Source organism: Phascolarctos cinereus, unplaced genomic scaffold (assembly GCF_003287225.1).
Source record: "Phascolarctos cinereus isolate Bilbo 61053 unplaced genomic scaffold, phaCin_HiC Scaffold_726;HRSCAF=1367, whole genome shotgun sequence".
NCBI lineage: Eukaryota > Metazoa > Chordata > Mammalia > Diprotodontia > Phascolarctidae > Phascolarctos > Phascolarctos cinereus.
The window spans coordinates 369,534,415-369,550,321 of record NW_027556098.1 but is presented as its reverse complement, the minus strand read 5'-3'; positions in this window follow the sequence as shown (position 1 = coordinate 369,550,321).

The window sequence follows — 15,907 nt, the reverse complement described above, 5'->3', positions numbered from 1 at the left end:
GGCATCACAGTCCTTCTGCCTGCAGTAAGTTGTGCTGTTGGTCCCAGGGTTAGGGAGGTAAATAACAAGTATCCAAAGGGCTAATCATGCAAACCCGGAAACCATGAAGTGACAGCAAATGTCACAGGCTGAGTATGTGCTATGTGATCAGCCACTGTGGAGGAGGAAGGACAGGAGACAGAAGTAAAAGGATAAGTCATTGTGCATTCTCCTCCTCCTCTTCCTCCTCCTCCTCGTCCTCATTTCCTTCTTTTCCTCCTCCTCCTTTCTGGGGACGCTTTTCAGTTTGTATTTTTCATAGCCCTTTAAAACAGATGATGCCATTTGATTGTCACAAAAACTTTTGAGGGAAAGAAAACCAGATTTATTAAACTTTTTAAATATCAGGAAATTAAGACATGGAGGCAATCTTAGGATCATCATATCTAGAATTAGAAAGGAAGTCACCTAGTTTAACTCCTTCATTTCACACGTGAGGAAACTGAGGCATAGTGAGCATGATAGGATCATAGATGTAGAGTTGGAAAGCACATCTAATGTCACCTAGTCCAACCCATTCATTTTTACAGGTGAGGAAACTGAGGTACAGAGAACACAATAAGATCATAAGTCTAGATCTGCAGGGGACCTTAGAAGACATGGAGTCCAACTCTGCCCTCATTTTACATATGAAATAACGGAGTCCCTAACACTTTCAATAACTTGGCTGAGGTCTCACAAGAGGTTCAGAGCGGAGCCAGGATTTGAACCCACATCTCTGACTCAATTCTTTGACCTACTTGCCAAAATTACAGAGGAAGTTAATTAATGGTAGATCTCCTGTCTTTCAGTTTGGTGCTCCTCCCAACACAGCAGAGTGCTTTCTTGAGGCCTTTTAAAGAGAACTCTTGAGTTTCTGGATGATGGCAGAAAACAAAGACCCTCCAAAGGGACTCTGGGGGGAATTTGGGTGGAGATATCCTGTGCCTATTAAGTCACATCCTGCCAAGTAGGATTTCTCTCTAGAGTTCTATCCCTTGTCCTGTACTCTCTAGCTTGGGAGAACTCCTCCATCTCATAATCCTGGCCCTGCCCAACTCCCCATCCTCTGTGCCAGCCTTCTATTGTGACTCCAGACTGTTTTCTTCCCCCCAGCTATTAGGGAGGAGAGATGTTTTCCTCTAATAGCCAGTACCTCCGTAATGAGGGCTTTTGTTCGAGTAGCATGAGTTGTGGCAGGCTAATTACAGGCTTCCTTGCCAATGGGAGGGAGGGTGTCTCTGGGCACATAGCTGTGGGCATAGAGGGGAGAAGGGGTGGGGCACTGGAGGAATTCCAGGAATTCCTTGGAATACTAGAATGTCAGCCCTGCAGGACAACTTAGAGGTCTGTGAGTCCAATCCCTTGATTATGCAGAAGAGTAAACCGAGGTACAGAGAAGGAGAATGACTTGGACAAGGTCACCCAGCTGAGACTAAGATTTATGACTCCTACTTCAACGCCCTTTCTGTGATGCCTTGTCATCTTTGACAACTTCTCCTGGAGGAATCAAAGGGAACCTATCTTCATAGGCTGTGCCCCTTTATGTAGGAAAGACTAAAGACTGAGTAAATATTATTTTCTTTGGGTTCCACAAGAACCACCATACATAAAGCATCTAGTACCATAGATTGAGGGATGAAAGGGAGCATAGAGATAAATCACTCCACTTATCTCACTTCTTAGAGAGGACTAAATCTAAGAGAGGCTAAATAATTTGTCCAAAGTGAAAGAGATAGTAAATGGATCAACTCGGATTTGAACCCAAGTCCTTTGACTCAAAACCCAGGCCTCCTTAACCTATTTGTTCCACAAAATTGACTCCAGTGGCCAGCCTGGGGGAAGTCACTCACAGAAGTGTTTGTACTAAGAAAGAGGGAAAAGGGCCCACTTGTACAAATGGCGGCTGATTCTGCCTTTATAGCAACCCTTTTATAGGGCCGTGTAGGCAGGTTCCCATCATTTGGGGAGGGGCTGAAGAAGTGATGGTGTATGAATGTGACTGTATACTAATGTGCTGTATAAAATGGTGATGGGGAAGGTTTCAAGGGAAACCAGAAAAAACAATTGCATGAACTGATGCAGGGTGCATCAGTAGAACCAGAATAATTTGTATAATAACAACATCGTAAAAACAAACAACTTTGAACAACTTCGCAATTCTGATCAAGGCAATGAGCAACCATGATGAAGCATTGTCCCTACTTCCTTGCAGGAAAGCGATGAACACAGGGGGCTGGGAGTGATGGTCCGTGTGGGGATTTATTTGACTGATGATGCATTTTTGTTACAAAGCTTTTATTTTGTTTTGTTTTCCAATGAGGAGGGAGGGAGGAAATAGGAGAGAGAGGAAATGAGTTTTTTTTTTAATTTAAAAAATATAATTACACTGAAAAAAAATTAAAAGGAATACTTCTGTGAGGCAGTTGGTGCAGTGGATAAAGCACTTAGACTCTAGGTCCTAGAACACTGGACCTACAGTTAGGGGGACCTGAGTTCAAATCTGACCTTAGACATTTACTATCTGTGTGACACTTAATCCCAATTGCTCCCCCCTCAAAAGAAAAAAAATACTCGTACCATATCTAGGAAAAATCAGCAGAGAAAATATTTAGTGCATGGAGAAGTACTTGTGATCTTGGGCAAGTCATTTCTTTCTAGAACTCAGTTCCCTACACTCTAAAATGCAAAAGTAGAATAGGTCATATTAAAAGACCTTTCCACCTCTAATATTCTGCGAGTCTATAAAAAGTCATGAGAATATCTGAAGAGATAGAAGTTACAGTTCAGGATATTGAGGGTAATGCTGAGAACAAGAGCAGAAATAGAAGTGGAGAATGGGGGAAGGTGTGACGTATTCTCTCCATGGCATTGGTCTATACATTTTTATAGTTACCAGGAAGCATTTCTTTCTCTCTTTTTTCATCACTTGAGTTTATTTTTTTAAAAAATTGTTTATTTTGTTTTATGTCAGCTTTATTTCAAATACTCCATTTCCCCCTACTCATCAACCTATTTCTTGTCACAAAGTCTAAAACAGAAAGAAGTAGGGAAGGGGGAAGAGGACAAGGGAGGGATCTTTAGAGGGGAAGATGAGGGAATAGTTATAAAGGGTGTATAGATTTATGGCAATGGGAGGATATATGGGGGATTCTTGGAGGGGGGTAGGCTAAGTAATAGGAAGGCAAGGTAGCAGGTATAAGTAAAGTAGAGGAATCAGGAGGAATAGAAAATAAGAGATATGCACAAACATAGGAACAAAGATCAGGAATAGAATTCATTAGGGAAAGAGTGTGTATATAAACATATATATGTGCATATATGTATATGTATATAACTATATCTATATAAAAATATATCTGCACTTAATTGGGGGTAAAGGAAAGGTTAAAAAAAAGGTACAAAAAGAATAAAGTGGAAAGTGCACAGCAGAGAACAAAGGAAAACTTACAAAGAAGCAAAGAAAAGATGGACAGCTCTCAACACAATGTGCAGTATTTGTCATACAGGTTTACTTGAAATGAAAATTTATTGTTACATATTTTGAATCCTCTCTTATGTTCTGCTATGCACACGACACACTCGTTTTTTTTTTCTTTTCTTGCCTTGTATTTAAGTTCCAATATTTAAGTTTATGATATGTTATTGTTCTTTCCACTTACATTGTTATAGTTGTTGTGTATATTGCTTTCCTCCTTTTTACTTCATTCTGCATCAATTCATAAAAGTCTTCTTTTGCTTTCCTGAATTCTTCACATTTGTCCTTTCTATTGTTGTTCAGTTATATACACTTCTGTGTGACCCTATGGATCATACTGTCCATGGGGTTTTCTTGGCAAAGGTACTGGAGTGGTTTGCCAGAGGATAAGTGACTTGCCCAGGGTCACACAGCTATTAAGTGTCTGAAGACAAATTTATACTCAGGTCTTCTTGACTCCAGGCCCAATGCTCTATCAACCGAACCACCCAGCTGCCTCCTAGGCAAACAGAGGTTAAGCAACTTACCTAAGGTCACAAAGCTCATGTCTGAGGTCTGATTTGAACTCAGGTCTTCCTGATTCCTTTTTTAAGGAATATGATATTCTATCACATTACCACTCCGTGTGTTGCTTAGACATTTCCCTATGGATAGGTAGCTATGTTATTCTAGAAAATATTTTAAAAATATTTGTCTGGTTTTATATAGCATTTTTAAAAATTTACAATTAGTAAGAATTTATCTTTTTCTCCCTCCCACCCCTACTCCAAATTAAAAGAAAAATAACCTTTGTAGCAAATATTGATAGCCTAGCAAAATGACTTCCCACCTTGGCCATACCCAAAGTTTATAGGTTTCATTTTGCACTCTGAATCCATCAACACCACCACCACCACCCCCATCTCCCTCTTTTTCCCCCTGTTTCTCTCTTTGTAAGTAGCATGCTTCATCATATATCTTCTGGAATCATAGTATCCATTTTATCATTGTATTGATCATAATTCTTAAGTCTTTCAAAGTTGTCTTTAAATCATTATTGTTGTATAAATTGTTTTCCTGGTTCTTCTTACTTCACTTTGCATCAGTTCATGCAAATCTTCCCCATTTTCTCTGAAGACATTCCTTTGGACAATTCTCTGACAATTTTTTGTGATGAAATGGACACAAGCACTGGAAGAAATAGCAAGCAAAGAAGAAGCATTAGTAGGTATAGTCCTAGTGATAGAAATAGTGACTATACATGTCTTAGTAATGACAGTACTAGTAATAACAGCAATAGTACTATTGATCAGGGTCTGAGGCTGGTACTTTTCTCATGTACCTGATGGAGGCTGGCATTACCCTTGAATGGAATAGGTGGCTGTCTATGAAATAAAAGGAACACATTCCCCTCCCCCACTCTCTTCCTGACCATGAAACACCTCCCCTACTCATCTGTGCTTGATAGCTGGAATTCCAGCCCTTGGTTTGAAGTCCAGCTCCTCTTCCCCACCCCCACCTCCCAGGATAATCCCATGAGCCTTTATCACTTAGAAGTGCCTTAAATTTGATCATTTTTTGATATGAAAGCTAGCTAAAAGTAGCTCTGTAGACAGCAGAGGCATAACTAACTTGTTTTGCCCTTGAGACAATGAGAAGATTTATAAGAGGCTCTCCCGAGATGCAGCCCAGGGGAGGAAATCCACTCTGGGATACTGCAGGGTATCTACCCTGCAGAAGGGAAGGTCATTATTGTGTTTTGTGAAGGTTGGGGTGAAAGGTCTGGTTTTGAGGGTACTGCTAGTGGGGTTGGGGGGAACAAGCATGCTCTAGCAGAAGACTGAGGCTAGGGACAGGGCTGGGCAGGGGAGGATATGCATCCTGTGATGGGATGATGGGATCACAGATGTAGAACAAAAAATTACCTAAGAGGCAACTGAGTCTATCCCTCAGATTTTATAGATGAGCTGAGAGGTTAGTTGTGTGACCCTGAGCAAGTCACTTTACCCTGTTTGCCTCAGTTTCCTCATCTGTAAAATGAGCTGGAGAAGGAAATGGCAAACCACTCCAGTATCTTTGCAAAGAAAACTCCAAATGGGGTCACAACTGTATGGACACAAATGGACACAACTATAAAAAGATTTAACAGCAACAAAAAATTGAGGGGTTAAGTGCTTGTTCAGGGTCACACAGCTAATAAGTATCAGAGGTCTGATTCAGACCTAGGATTTTTTTTTCTACAAATCTGGCATTCTTTGCACTAGTCTATACTGCCAGGTGTCAGCACATGCTAAATATTCTTCATTAGTTATGACTGCTTTCAGTGAGACATGATCACCTGGGTAATTGCAAAGAATAACAACGCTGTTAAGACTTGGGTTTTTGTCTTGACTTAGCTGCTGTATCTCCCTGGGAGATCAGTTCCCTTTTCCAGGCTTCAATTTGTTTTCTCCATTGAACTAGGTGCTTTCTAAGTCCCCATTCACTCCTAAAATCCCATGTTCTAAGATCCCTTTCAGCTCTTTCGGTCTGTGATTCTAGGTAGAAAAATGGTTTCTGCAGAATCTTTTCCTGGCCCTCTGACCACTCCTACAGCCCTGGCCCCTCTACCTTTCAACACTCCAAATGTGCCTGGTTTGTCTTTCTTGAAGTCTTGATCTCACATCTATATCAGGACTGGAAAGGATTTGATAAATGAGTCCCCTCTTTTCCTAAGGTAATGACCTTTATTACATGCTTAGTTTTGCTTATCAAAGCTAAAGTTCTCCAGGGGACTCGGAAGATCAGAAAAACCTTTAAAAAATAATAATACCGACCTTGATTCTACTAGCAACTTTAATTTTGTTGATATAGGTCATCTCTACACCATCACATATCACAACTCTTCTGTAAGTATTTAATAGGTGATCTGTTAGAGCTGTTCTAGCTTCAACATTAGTCACATTACGGCCAGTCAAATTTCTCCACACCTAGCTGGATTGGTCCTCAGCTGACCTAGAAGGACCTATATCAGGAGTGAGGAATCTGCCACACACGGCCTTCCAGGTCCTCAAGAGTGGCTCTTTGACTAAATCCAAACTTCACAGAACGAATTCCCTTAATAAAAGGATTTGTTCTGTAAAACTTGGACTCAGTAAAAGGGCCACACTTAAGGACCTAGAGGGCCACATGTGGCTTCCAGGCTGCAGGTTCCCTGACCTAGATTCATTGAATGAACAAAAAAACCATTTATTGAGCTCTTAAGTGCCAAGGATTGGGCTAAGAACTGAGAATTCAAATAGAAAAGTGATACAATCCCTGCTTTCAAAAAAACTCACTTTCTAACTGGGAAAGAAGACATATATAGATGGGTTCAGCTTTAGAGAAAATGGTATGTAGAGGATCAACAGGACATAATTAGCAGAGGGGAGGCATTAGAATCGAGAGGAATAGGGAAAGGCTCCCAGTAAAATGTGGGATTTCAGTTGGGATTTTAAGGAGATCAAAGAGGTCAGTAGGAGGAGCAGGAGAAGGAGAGGGTTCTGGACATGGAGAACAGCCAGAGAAAAAGCCCAGATCTAAGAGATGGAGCATCTTATTGGTGGAACAGCCAGGGAGCCAGAGTCACTGGATTGAAGAGTGTGTATCAGGGAGTGAGGTGTAAGAAGATAGGAAAGGTAGGAGGAGGATGGGTTAAGAAGGGCTTTGAATGCCAAGCAGAACATTTTGTGTTTCCTTCTGGAGACAATGGGGAGCCACGGAAGTTTATTAATGGTAGGAGTGATGGTGGTAACATGATAGTAGGTGTTTAATAAATGTTTGTTTAACTAATCTGAATTTCATTCAATGACTTCCCCATGGCCATACTGCTATTAAGTGTAGAATTCAAACTTCTTCTGACTCAAAGTCCAGTGCTTTATAATCTATCTTCTGTTCTTTTACAAGGCAATGTATTTAATTTTAACCTTATGTTTTAATGGCTTCATGTTTGGCATATAGTCGGTGCCATGGTTCCATGGGAAGATATCTACATTTGGAGTCTGAGGACCTGGGTTCAAATTCCTCCTCTAATGCTTGTGTGATCTTGGGCAAATCATTTGATCCTTGTAGGCCTCAGTTTCCTGCCCAGTAAGACAAGGAGATTATACTAGATGACCTCTAAGTTCCCTTCCAACTCCAGATCTTGGATCCAGTAGTAGATTCTCTCACACTAGTTCAGATTTGCAAGCAATCCATATCTTCACATCTCAGAGATTCTTGTAAATGCCCTTTCAGAAATAGCCCATCCACAATCTAACTGACTCCATGTGCTTTATATGTAATACTTAAACCATAAGACATGAATCTCTCATGGTGGAATTTCAGGCACCATGACAAGTTTGGGGGGGATTTTTTTTTGGAGGGAAAGGGCTCTTCTTATTTACCACTGGATTCCACCCCACAGGTAACCTATGCATAGATATGGTCCCATACCTTAGGCTACAAGAACCAAGGACACCACAGAACAGCGCTGGGCTCTATCATCATAGCTCAAAATGACCTAAGAGGTCATCCTGTCCAACCTCCTCATTTTATGTATGAGGAAACTGAGGGAGTTAAGGGACTTGCCCAAGGTCACACAAGGAGTCAGCAGCAGAATCAGGATTTGAACTTGGGTTTCCCAAGTCCAAATCCAATTTGTTTTCTGTGACACCAGGCCGCTCTTTCTGCCTCGCGTCTCTGCCCATCCTCCCATTTCTTGAGCTCTAGTGGGAGAAATTCCTGTGAGTGTTATCCATCATTCTCTGATGGATTTTCTTGCTTTTGTGATTCTCTGGAAGCCAATCCTGCCATGCTATTTGAATGCAGCTCTCTGTGGCTTAGTGAATGTAAATGTATTCTGTATTTTCAGCGTCATGCACGCCTCTTATCTGCATGTTACAGTCACCAGAATAAATATTAGGAGACAAGTCTTTGGAGAGATTCTGTGTATACATGAGCTGAGCACTCTAGCCAGTGGCTAATCCAGGCAAGGAATTTTAACACAGAGAGCTATTCTTGTATTAATTACAAGGAGAGACTGATAATTGGACCCAAGCAAGCCCAGATAGGAAAAGGAAGGGCTTCCTATTTTCTGTTCAAAAGGATTAAAAGAGGGCTTTGTGCAAGGCTGCTTCTGGGGATGGGAGGAGGGGGAGAACGATAGTGGGAGTGGAGGAAGGTGTCCTGATAGGAAAAGAAGCCTTTCCTTCTCTGAGCTTGGCTACTGTGCTGATGGGCAGGGAAGATTTGAAACTCTGGAGACAGGCCAGCCAGAGAATCATGGTGCTAAAGAGCTAGGTTTAATATGGTATCTTTTAAGGCAGGGGTAAGGAACCTGTGGCCCTGAGGCCACGTATGGCCCTCTAGGTCCTCAAATGCAGCCCTTTGACTGAATCCAAGTTTGACTGAGTCAAAGGGCCGCACTTGAAGACCTAGAGGACCACATGTGGCCTCAAGGCTGCAGATCCCCCACCCCTGTTTAAGGGGATCTCTCTCCCCCAATAATATCTTCCTTTACTTCCCCAGCTCCATTTCCTGATGCCTGTAATTTCACTACTAGAGATTCATTCTTTATTGTTTGGGGCCTTATATTTCCAGGGGGTTTCTATTAAAGTTCACATGCTTATAAGAAGGGAGACAACAGAGAACTTGCTGGATTTTTGATCAGAAGACCAGCATTGGAATCTTGAATTCTACATCTCTAGTGTGACCTTGGGTGTCATTTAACCTCTCAGAGCCCTAGTTTTCTCATCTGGAAAGGTGGGCAGTAGGTAGGTAACAGCATTTGTTAGTCATTTACCATGTGCCTGGCACTGTGATAAGCACTGGGAATACGAATACATGTAGAAAGAAAGATAATTCCTGCCCTCAATGAGCTTACATTCTACTATAGGAAGACAATACTACAAAAAGTATCTGAAAAGTGGGGAGAAGAAGAAATGATGGTACCCCTGGGGTGCTGAAGTCCAGAAAGTCAGAAGCCTAGCTCAGAGATGAATGGAGGTTGGCTGGCTTGAGCCCTTCCCCCAAATGGAAGCCTTGGGAGGAGCTCGTCAATGGGAGAAAGGGGCTGATATGAAGGTTCTTTGTTCCTGGGTAAGATGGCACCAGTCCCCAGGGTAGGTTCAGGGTGAGAGTGCAGCCACAGGTATAATACCAAAATCCAGAAAGTCAAAACAACATCTAGAAGAAGATCGAGGGATTTGGACTAGATGTCCTGAGAGGTTGGTCCTCCCACTTCCTAGATCAATGCTCCATCCTTGCCACCTTGGATCAGCTCTTAGCTAAGAGTGGGGCCGCTCTTCTAAGATGAATGGAGTGGGGAGTAGTATCCAAGGTCCAGATTGACATCCAAAAGAAGGCTTGGGGAGAGAATGCATGTCTTGTGACCACCTGTCTTCTCTGTGATTGATGAAGCTCGCATGTTCCTGACCGGCTGGTTTCTTGACCCCTGGCTTTTCTCCCAGATCTCCTGTTGCCTGCTTCCATCTGCATATTGGCTGTTCTGCTCGTTTTGTTCTGAGCTGGCTGGGATCTTGGCCTCTAATTCTGTTTACTCTCTTGGTGTTGGCATTTTCTGGCTTCCTCCTTCCACCAAACCCCGGCTTTACTGGACACTCTGTCTCAGATGCAGTTAAGGCACTTGACGACCTCTGCTCTGGATGGATCAAATGCTTGGTGATTGATTGATTAATTAGCTAGTTATGACCTTGTTAGATTTTTTTAAAGGAATATTTTAAATTATATCAGACTTTTATTTTAACTAGGAACAATTTTAAAGCACCTACCATGTGCAAGACATGAGATCAGAATGTAGAGAGAGAGACATAAAGTCTAGATAAAAATTAGTCCCTGGCCTCGAGGAGCTTACAGTCTTTTAGGAGAAAGAAATGTTCATACTTGGTGAAATGGAGGGTAAATTGGTGATAGATCTGATTTATAGTGATGGATACACATTGCCTTCAATTCTCCCTGATATTTTCCCTAGGGATGGAGAGCGACATTAATAATGTTATTGATAAAGTGATTGTATGGGGAGGGAGGTCCCAGTCAGTCAGCCAACAAGTATTTATTGAGCACTTACTACTAGGTGCCAGGTGCTGTCCTAAAACACTGAAGATACAATGAAAGGTATGAAACAAAATGAACAAAAATCAAAACAAAAAAGCTCACATTTTAATGGGGAAGACAACATGTAAATAACCAGGGGCATACAAGATAAATACAGAGTAGACAGAAGATTGATTACTTCATGAGGGTGATGGGAAAGAGGAAAGGAGTTTCTCAAGAATCTGCAGGGAGGAGTGACTGCTGCATCTTTCCTAGCTAGAGTTGGCTATCATATCTTCTGGGATAGTCTGTGGCTGGGGGTTGGGCCGTTCTGGTTGACCCCCATCCCTAAGATGCACATTCTCCCTTAAAGAAAGGTGGATAGGGGCAGCTAGGTGGCTCAGTGGATACAGCACTAGCCCTGGGGTCAGAAGGACCTGAGTTCAAATCTGACCTCAGACTAGACACTTGACATTGACACTTACTAGCTATGTGACCCTGGGCAAGTCACTTAACCACGACTGCCTAACAAAAAAAAAAAAGAGGTGTATGGAGGATACTCTAAAATACAGTCTGACTCACATAGACACACATAACCTACATGGGCAACTCACTTTAATATAGGGAAACTATATTATATTGAACTGAATCATTGGTGATGGGATCAAGGACATGCATGATGAGGATGGCTTTGACAAAGAGATTTTATGTTTCTTCCTCAAGGAATGAAGTAAATACTGAAAGGATGGGTGAAGATGCTAACAGGTCTGGAGGTGTGGAATAGAAGTGAAGGGTTCATAACTGACGACCTTGATTTTTCTTTCAGTAAAGTAGGAGGTTAGTTCACCTGTTGGGTAGGATAGAATATGAAAGTGATATCAAGTTCTTCAGGAAAATATTTAGGAACACCAATGTGGGAGACTAGCTAGAGAGATAATCAGAGAAAACTAAAAAGGATTGCTGTGTATTAATAAGGAGCTTGTTGGAGATTAGGTAACATGATGATTGGATCATAAAGCTAGAGTTGGAAAGACCTTAGAGGTCACTGAGTTCATCCCCCTTATCTTACAGATGAAACTGAGACATTGACCATGTATGTGACTTGCTCCGGGTCACATACTAGTAACTCTGGGGCAACATGAGAACTCAGGACTTGGGTCTTCCTGACTCCAAGTCCAGTGCTCTCTATAGACTGTGCTACCCAGTGACTAATGTGAATTTCATTTGCCTTTAATGAAGTTGTGATAAATTGTCTGCTACCTTGTGTGACTCAACTACCACCATCACTACTGCCCCTCCATTCAGCAACACCATAATGGGTGCAGGGAAAGTGGGCAGTGGGGTGAACCAGTGTTGATGATCCACAGGTCATGAATGGTGGAAGGAAAAAGGAGAAAAAGGATTTAATCTTATTCGATTCCACAAGCATTTATAAAGTGCCTACTATGGGCAAGGCACTATGCTTTTGCTGGGGATACAGAGATAAAGATGAAACAGCCCCTGGAGGGATAAACCATATACACAAAGTAAATTTGACAGGGAGAACACTAAACATTGGGGAAATAAATTTGTCAATAAATTTTGTTTACTTCTTAAGAACTACTTTTTTTTTACATTTTTTTTTCTTTTTTAGGAAATCGGGGTTAAGTGACTTGCCCAGGGTCACACAGCTAGTAAGTGTCAAGTGTTTGGTCTGAGGCCAGATTTGAACTCAGGTCCTCCTGACTTCAGGGCTAGTGCTCTATACACTGCACCACCTAGCTGCCCCCAGAATTACTTTTCTCAAGGAATTTAGTACACCTCCATGCCAGCCCCTCCCATTATACTGGGTGACCTCAACATACTCACTGATGTTCTCTTGAACATTCTGGCTTTCTAATTAATTGACCTCCTCAACTCCTATGACTTATATCTTCGCTCTGCCTCCATTGCCACTCACACAGGGTGATCTCATTCACAATGATCCATAACTGTTCCACTTGCGTGATCTAGAATGTTGAAATTCCTCTCTCATTCATCTGTAAGTTCCTATCATTTGACCTCTCCCTATTCCTCACTCTTTTCCTCAACCTGTTCATTGTTCCGACCTGACCTCCATTCCTTGAACTCCTCAGGGTTTTCCCAGGCCTTCATAATACTCTGATTTCACCTTCCTCCCTCCCCAAACTTGACCCTATAGTTAATCAGTGCAAATTTTCACTGTCCTCAATGCTTAAATTCTTACCTGCTCATAACTGAGCAAACTGCAACCCCAGATCACCCTGACAATCTGCTCCTACCCACAGAACAATGAACAGTGCTGGGAGAGCCATTCAGCCTCCCTGATGGAGTCCATGACAAACTGACGCTATCTAATAATTTCAACTAGGCCCTCATTACCCCCAAAGCACTCCTTGTGTTTCAAATTAATTGACTTTCTTTTTTTCCCAGAGTTATGAATTCAAAGGATGGGGGAGAGAGGGAGAGAGAGAGAGAGAGAGAGAGAGAGAGAGAGAGAGAGAGAGAGGGATGGAGGGAGAGGGAGGGAGAGGGGAAGAGAGAGAGACAGAGAGAGAGGGAGGGAGAGAAAGAGAGAGAGAGAGAGAGAGAGAGAGAGAGAGAGAGAGAGAGAGAGAGAGGAGAGGGAGGAGAGGGAGGGAGAGGGGAAGAGAGAGAGACAGAGAGAGAGGGAGGGAGAGAGAGAGAGAGAGAGAGAGAGAGAGAGAGAGAGAGAGAGAGAGAGAGAGATTGAGAGAGATTTCACATACAAACCAGAACATTGGGAATATCTATTATGTACAACTTGTTATTTTAACAAGTATATAATAAATCAAACATGTTATTTTCAAAGCTGTCGTGCTTGTCCGTGTTTCCCTCCTAGCTTCCTTCTGCTCCCTTCTATGAATTTTTTTAAAAACAGATTTTTATTGGTATCCTTTGTTGTTACATAGCCTACATTTCCCCCTGTATCCATCCCCCTCCCCACTCTAATATCATCCTTCATAACAGCTTATCCCCTTCTGCTCATTTTTTTAAATTCATTTTTTTAAATTGAGTTTTAAATTCTCTCCGCTCCCCCACCCACTGAGCAGGCAAGCAATATGATATCAATTATACATGTAAAATCATGCAAAAAATATTTGCATATTAGCCATGTTGCCCCTTCAAAAAAAAATTCAATAAAAAGCAAGAAAAAAAGTGACAAAACCTACTTTTTCTGACATTACTTTCTTTCATAGACTCTCAAATCCAACCGACCAAACTAAATCCTGTGATATTTATGTATAAGACATACAAGATGTCCCATCTCTATGCTATTGCACAAAATACCTCTCCCCCACCTTGCACACACCCTGCACACTTGCAGTGTTTTCCCCTAGTTTTAGCTCTAAGAATCCCTACCTTTCTTCAAAGCTCAGCTCAAGTATGACTGCCCATGTAAGTACTGTCCTGATTTCCCAAGTATCTAGGTCTTCTGCCTACCCTGTACCATTGTGTTCATAAGACCAGTTAGTTTTGCTGGGTATGTTACTCTTGGTTGCAAACCTCTATCCTCTGCCTTCCTGAGTATCGCATTTCAGAATTTCCACTACTATATGGTTATAGCTGTGAAATTGGGTGTGTTTCTGACCATGGCTCTATAATACTTGAATTCTTTCTTTCTGGCTGTTTGCGGGATTATTTTCTTTGACCTGGAAGCTCTGGATTTTCGCTATTATGTTCTTGGGAATATCCATTTGTCATAAAACATATTTAAAATAGAATGTTTCCATTGATGTTACATACCTGCAAAGTCATGGATACAGTGTAGGACCTCGAAAAGAGGGACACATTTAGAATCAGAGAAGTGGATCTCAATCCCATCTTTGCCACTGACTGCCTGAGTCATCCCTTTGCACCCTTGGGTCTCAGTTTCCTCCTCTTTAAAAAGAAAGGGTTGGACTAGATGACCTCAGGGTCCCATCCAGCTTGAGAGCTGTGCATCTGTATTCCATAAGAGGCCTTCCGAAGGTCCTATAGTATCTGATGACTCTCTATCACAGATGGTGGCTTTTCACCCACCTGCATGTGATTCTGCTCTGGGGAATAGGATTTTCTTTCTCTAATTTGTGTCTCATTTTTGTAGACTTGAGGATTCCCTTCACCCCTTTTCATACTTGTCAAGACAGTTGTAATGAATGGAAGGATTCCTGAACCTGAGGTAGGAAACTTGAATTTGCTCTTGACTCTGAGACCATGGGCAAGTAATTTCACTTCCTATGACTCTGTCTCCTCTCTAAAGTGGGGACATTGATGCATGCAGTCTACTAAAATTCTCTTTGGTCCTCATCACTACAGAGAGGCGATGTTGGGCCAGCAGCATCCCTAACTCTGGAAGGTCCTACCAAACTGGAAAGTCTCTGAGTAGGGAGCAGGGAGTGGAATGTGTTCCTCATTCCAAGACTAGCCAGAGTAGCTGCAGAGAAGTCCATTCTTGGGCTGACCACAGCGTGATGGATCTGTTAGCCATAGGACTCTCAAAGACAATTTATAACACGACAGAAGAGATGCAATTTTTGTCAGGGGAGAGAGAACACATGCTGGCCAAATCACAGACATGCAAAGCAAGTAAAGCTTCTGCTCACTACCTCACAGGATGGTCTGAAGATACCGAGAACCCCCAGTGCTATAACCTTTTAAAGTTTACAAATGCATATGACACATGCTTTACATGCATTAGCTCATGCAAGCCTCACAATAACCTGTTGGGGCAGGCACTGTAGGTAATTTCTATCCCTATCTTACAGATGAGAAGCCTGAGGCTCAGACAGGTTGTGACTTGCTGAGGGACACACAGATATCAAGTGTTAGAAGCAGAATTTGAACCCAGGTCCTCCTCCCTCTAAGTACAACACTCCAGCCACTTTGCTTCTCAAGTCAAAAAGCCTGATGAGTTGACTTGTGGAAAGTGCTTGTACCTACAAAGTATTATAGAAACATTTATTTTCATATTTATTATTCCTTAGTCAGGAGACCCTGGTTTCTTACACAGGGCCTGGCATTTAGTAGGCCTTAATAAATGCTTGTTGATTCTAGACCTGTCTCTGATCCTCTAGTAGCTGTGTGACTCTGGGTAATCATTTAACCCCTCATTCCCCAGACAACTTTTTTTCCTCCTCCTCCTCTTTCTTCCTCTTCTTCTCTTTTTCCTTCACCTCCTCTTCCTCCTCCCTCTCCTCCTCCCCTCCTCCTCCTCCTCCTCCTTCTTCTTCTTCTTCTTCTCCTTCTTCTTCTTGTTGTTCTTCTTCTCCTTCTCCTCCTTCTCTTTCTTCTTCTCCTTCTTCTCCTTCTCCTTGTTCTTCTTCTTCTCTTCTTCTTCTTCTTCTTCTTCTTCTTCTTCTTCTTCTCCTTCTCCTCCTCCTC